The 6,063-nt window shown below is 37.0% G+C and overlaps 1 long non-coding RNA gene across 1 annotated transcript; it reads right to left on the bottom strand.

The window, feature by feature from the left end:
* On the bottom strand, positions 4,171-4,756 carry LOC110267282. The gene is made up of 3 exons (XR_002354709.1): positions 4,621-4,756; positions 4,494-4,547; positions 4,171-4,257 (listed from the first exon to the last, which is right to left on the bottom strand). It is a non-coding gene; the product is annotated as an uncharacterized LOC110267282 (long non-coding RNA).

Genomic DNA, 6,063 nt, shown 5'->3' with positions numbered 1-6,063 from the left:
TTGACCTGTTAATATTTAGTAGCTACTTAGATCAATAATATAGAATGTTAAAAATTAATTTTTTGAATAATTGAGAACTAATTAAAAAATTTTAAATTGTAGAAGAGTACTTTATTCTTTGTTTAAATATTTAGATTTTAGAGAACGAAAAATCCATTTACTCTTAAAAAAATTATTAACTAATAACTATATATTGACATTGCTTTTTTATTAATGCATTATCACTCTCCTTTTTATTTGTTATTTTACGAGAATCCACAATTATTTAAAGTATGCTTTACAAGCTCATTAAACAATAAAATCAAAATACGCGTTGCTCCACGTATGTTGATTACACGCGCTATATAAGATTCCGCGTATATCTAACTACCAAATTTAAAATATTTGTTTCCTTATTCGTTTTCGTTATTTTGAGATTTGGTTGATCTTCTTCTCGCGCGTCTTCCCTCGTTCTTCTCCATCGTTCTTTTCCTCTCGCTTTCTCACTGGTATGTTCTTCGTTTACGTTACTTTTCTCTCTCTCTGCAACTCGATCTTCGTTTTCTATTTTGATTTGTTGTTTTCTGAAATCAAAGTTTGAACTCGTTTTGAAGATAATGGATCATTCCACCTCAGATTCTCAGCTGAATCCAGGCGAAGTGGATTATGAATTTGAATCTAACGAAGTTCCTGAGGTTTGATTTACATAATGAATTTTCTTTCAGTAATTTGTATAGCATTGTGTAGTTGAAAAATTGCTGAACATTGACTGTGAAACTAACACGTTAACATGAATCTGTCGATTCAATGTATTAGTTGTGATTAATTACCTGGAATTCATAGCAGACGTTCGGGTGTAGATCAGGTTTTTTTTTGGTGTATTTTTGCTAGAAGTGTGGGTGTATTTACACTTTACTGGTTTTTTGTTATTTTAATTGAGTTGTTGTTGTTCAGGTGTGGTTACTTACGACTCAGTTGCAGCCGAGGTAAAATGCGAATGCTTATTATTCGAGTCGAGAGGGATACTGTGCCGTCACGCACTAAGCGTGTTAAGCTTCGAACAAGCAAGCCAAGTGTCACCTAGATACATACTGGAACGATGGAGCAAGAAGGTAAAGAGGCGTCACACACACATCAAGAGCAGCCACGACGAGCCACTAATGGAGCCAAGAAGCAAGAGGTTCAACCAATTGGTTTTTCGTTCGCAAAATATTTGCAAATTTGCCTCCGAATCGGAGGAGCTGACTGCAATTCTGCACCGTGCATACGATAACGTCATGGCCGAGATGGAAGCATTAAAAGCCAAAAGGAAAGGGACATCTTTATCCCACGAAGACGCCAACTTGGAATCCGTTAACGAGCTTCAAAGCCCGCCAAGGATTCGAACAAGAGGACGTCCAAAAAACAGGCTAGGTTCAAAGCTGGAGAAACAGATCGCAAATGGCACAAAGAAGAAGAAGACGAAAGTTTTAAGCGAGTTGCGTTTATATATGCCTTGATTTTTTCCTTCATATTTTACCACCTGTAATACAGCTTTTGAATACATCACAGACAGTTTATCAGCACAGATAGTTTAACTATGGGAAAAAATATACATGGAATAGAAGTTGTTGATAAATGGCAAATATTTACATCATTTGTTCAATTTACAAACTACCCAGCAGTTAGATTACGCAGTTTCTATATCAGCAGAATCAATCTGACAAAACGGACTCAATAATACAGAGGATGGCTTCGACAGCCTTATAGCACTACTCTCCCTAATTGCCCGATCTCTTTCTTTATTCATCTCACTTAATAGTATCCGGGAAGCATACTCCACTCTATAGTGGTCCACCTCCTCCTACAATTAAAAAGTATATTCTGTTTAAACAGCAATATTAATTCAGTAAAGTAATACAGAGTTATATAGTTCTAAAGACAGTTACCTGTGGCCAATTATCCCATTCATACTTCCCCTTTTTGATGTTTTCCGGCTCAATTAACTCCATCCACTTCATAACGTAGATAGCGCAGTCATAGCTGAAAACGAAGAAAATAAATTACAAATCTCATTTACGAAAGTTTAATGTTCAGACTCACAAATTTATACCTTGTTTTTTGGCCTGATATTTTAACATATGATGATTTAATTTTCTTCTCGTTCTCCCCTTTCTGCAGAGGTTCCCCGCCGGCATATGCTTTCAATCTTGAAAATACATATCCCTTAAATAGCAAAACAAATCAGTAATACACCCGAATGAATGTACAAGATACACCCAACTGAATGGACAATATACACCCAACACAACTAACGAAATAGACCTAAATATTAAAGTAAAGAAGACAGAGGCAACTTACAGTGAATTTATTAACCTGCTTTCTCTTATCGCTTGGAGCTCTTTTGTGTAGCGGGTCAAGTATATGACATTTCTGCTTTGTTGTATTTATTAGCCATAACCACCAATGCCCCATGTGGCAAACAGGAGCAAAAATCTGAAGGATTCCCACATTTCAACAGTGCGTTATTTTATTTGGCATATAAGTAAATAAGCGTACTAACAAATTTAGCAAACGAAAACTTACATATGGATGGGAAGTTAATTTTTTTCTATCTATGAAGGGAATGAAACTCGGGTAGGCTTCCACCCTGAATTCCTTTTCCGTTTTCGGTGATACGAATTCCCCCTTTGGGTGATCCGAAAGTGCCATGCACTGCAAGAATTGCGAAAAAAGAAATGAAATACTAAACTTACACCCAATGGAACGTAAAAAATACAGCCAAATCAATACAGAAAATACACCCAAAGTTCGTAAAAGTAACACTTACCACAATATCGGAGGGGAGACAGTATATTTGTTCTTGAAACCTCTTTTCATTTTTCTGGTTGAGGATGAGGCAGATGGCAGATACAATCTAGAAATATATGCCGAAATCAATTTTACATTAATAAGCATTGCAATTGACTTTGGTGTAAAAACATTAATGTTATTCTAATATTACCTGAGATTCTATATCACTTTTTGCCTGGAGGGATACAAGGCGCATTCTCATCAAAATGTATTTTCCTTGGCCAATCAGAGTGCACATTTCCTCATACTCGTTAGTATTGCCATCTGCATCTTCCTTCAGTCTCGTCCCCCAGATGTAGCATTTTTGTTTCATATCATCCGTAATCTGATATAATCCCCCAGGAGTTCGAAACTTTGCAGAACTTTCTCCCCCAGTCTCCCTCTGAATTTGTGGACTTTTGTTCTTCCCTTTCGCCGCACTGCTTGCTATTTTTTGGACCAAATTGTCCAATTCTTCTATCAAATTTGCAGATTCAGGAGATTTTGCCCTTTCTGTCTCCTGCGTTGACGCCCCCTCCTGGCTCGAATCAGTCAATCCAAGGCTGAATGATGGCACCCCTGGATCTGTTTTAGGAACATAGGGTATTGTCCGTGCCATCATCAACAGGGCAGCAGCGTCTTCTGCGTCTGGATGACTGCGTCATGATGTATAAGAATAAGAATAAGAATAAGAATATACGGATGATAAGCAAAGATTGATTTTAGTCTGATGAACTTACATTTTAGTTGGAGCTGGGGGAACCGTGGGTGTGGTCTCTTGAAGTTGTTTTGGGGTTTCAGGAGTGCTGCACAGTTACAAAAAATTAATCACGGCGTAAAAAAAACTAATCAGGAACAATATACACCCAAACTCTAAACAAATATACACTCAATACTATTTCTTACGTTTCTGTAGTCCCTTCAATCTGTAGCATAGGGGTTGGTTCAAAATCTGTCTCAGTGGTTGTTTGGGATGCCGGCACAAAAACCTGAATCGGGACTCTAAATAAGAAGAAAAAGGAAAGGTTAACAACGCCTTTGAAAATAATAAGGTTATAAAGTTGAAATATTATTGGAAAACTCACATTGCAAGCGCTTCCGACGGTGTCTGTTCCCTCACAACCATCATATTCGAATCAGACGGACTCAACCTAAAATACACCCAAAGAAATTCAAGAAATACACCCGAACAATTCAAAAAGAAGACAGGCTTTGTTTTTTTGAGAACTTACATACTTGCAGTTTTTGCTTTTTTTTCCTGCCTTTTTTTTCTTGAATAAAATAATAAAGGGCTTTTTTTTCTTAAAAAAATATATACAGAATTAGAAGTAGAAGGGTAATAGAAGAACAAAAGTAACGGTTATTTGAAAGAGAAATTACATGCTCTGTGACGGCTGGTTTACACTACTCTATTCTGTGCGTCCTTGAGAGGAAGGAGCATCACTTCCCAAGTTCACAGCCGGTATTCTAAAACAGATTTGATGTTATTCAGACAAAATAAGATACAGGTATAAAATACACTCAAATGAAAGCACAAGATACAACCAACCGAATGGACAATATACACCCAACACAACAAACGAAATATCCCAACTTAATAAACAACATACACCCAACTTGATCAACACAATACACCGAAATGGTTCCACAAAATACACCCAAATCATGATAACAAGATTTTGTTAAATAATAAAGCTTCTTACGTTTCAGACGACACATAGCGACCTTCTGTCGATCGCATGTCAGCTTGGTTCTCCCTGCAAAACAAGAAACAATTATTAGCATACAAAACACACCAAAATATGAAATAGACAGCCCAGCAAGACATACCCCTCTGCAGCAGATTTATCAACATTTTGCCCTAGCCATTCATCTAGTTCGTCACTTGATATTTCATATGTCTCACTACATTCATAAAAGAAGACGTTAACAAAAATAATTACGATGATAGACGGTAATATAGCTTACGAGGTACTGTACCCGTCAAAGTATTAATTTTCTTTAGGAGGTGAATCCTCCACAACAACTTTTTTCTTTTTTGGTTGTGTTCTGGGTGGAAAAAAAAGAGTACCAATCAGAAATAAGAAATTAATTTTATCACAGAATAGTCGTCTAATCTAATTATATGCAAAGAAGTGCTTACTTTTTTGGTGTTGTTCTTGTTTTTTTCTTCTCCTTCTCCTTCTCTGCAGGTGATGATTCTTCGCTCCTATAAGTTAATAATAGACACTTCAGTTAATACACGAAATCTTTATAATGAAGCCAAAAGAAAGGAGTAATAATTTCAGGACATTACTCATCACTTGGTTCAGATTCAGATTCTGAATCAGAATCTGACTCCTCTTGCCTCTGCTTTCTTTTTCTGGAGTCCATTCTGGAAGGCAAACAATCATTATTTAGAACATACTAAAAATACACCCAAACGAATTCACAATATACACCCAACTGAATATACAATATACATCCAACGCAGCAAACGAACACACCCAGCTTAATAAACTACACACACCCAACGTGATCAACAAAATACACCCAACTCGAAAAAGAAATTACACCCAAGTATGGTACTTACTTTTTCCCCTTTTTGCTGGGGTGTTTTCTTCCTGAATCCTCTGAGTCTTCTTGAGTCTCAGACTCAGAGGTAGAAGTGTCAATGTCAGTAGCTGTTTTTGTCTCCGAAGACGATGTTGGACTCGCCTTCCTTTTTTTTGTTTTTTTTATTTCTTGTTTTTTTTCTTTTTTTTTCATTTTTTCTCTTGCTCTTGTCTCCGCCATCTTCACAATCCCCTGAAACATTAGATATTTTAGCTAGCAGCATTCACGTAAATAAAATACAAGCAACATATTATGTTTACTTACCAAAATTTCCTCTCTTTTTGCAGTCATTCTTTCCACCAACTGCTCCTTAGTCCAGTTGGCAATCCAAGGCTTTGGTGGTCTTTCAGCCCTCTTCTTGCCTTTGTTTTCAGAAAGGTGAAAGTATATTATCATCAGGGCAAAGAGGCAGCCATCAATTGCCTTCTTCTTCTTCTCCTGGTAGTCTGTGATGCCCTTGATCAAGAAGGTCAAAACATGCCCCCCAGTTTCTCTCCGATATGCCGTCCATCTTAAAAATTGGGGCCAGGTGCACGGGTGATATTTTGTTTATCGTCATTGGTAAAAGGAACGCCATCTGTATGTAGAGGATGAATATCCTCTTGAACATCAGCCGTTCCTTTTCGTTGCCAACACCGATTTCCATCATTTCATCGGTAAGACTTTTGAGGGTCTTAC

The sequence above is a fragment of the Arachis ipaensis genome, chromosome B09, assembly GCF_000816755.2.
Source record: "Arachis ipaensis cultivar K30076 chromosome B09, Araip1.1, whole genome shotgun sequence".
In the NCBI taxonomy this organism is placed as follows: domain Eukaryota; kingdom Viridiplantae; phylum Streptophyta; class Magnoliopsida; order Fabales; family Fabaceae; genus Arachis; species Arachis ipaensis.
Note: the sequence above shows the minus strand (reverse complement) of the source record. Positions and strands in the feature narration are given on the sequence as shown.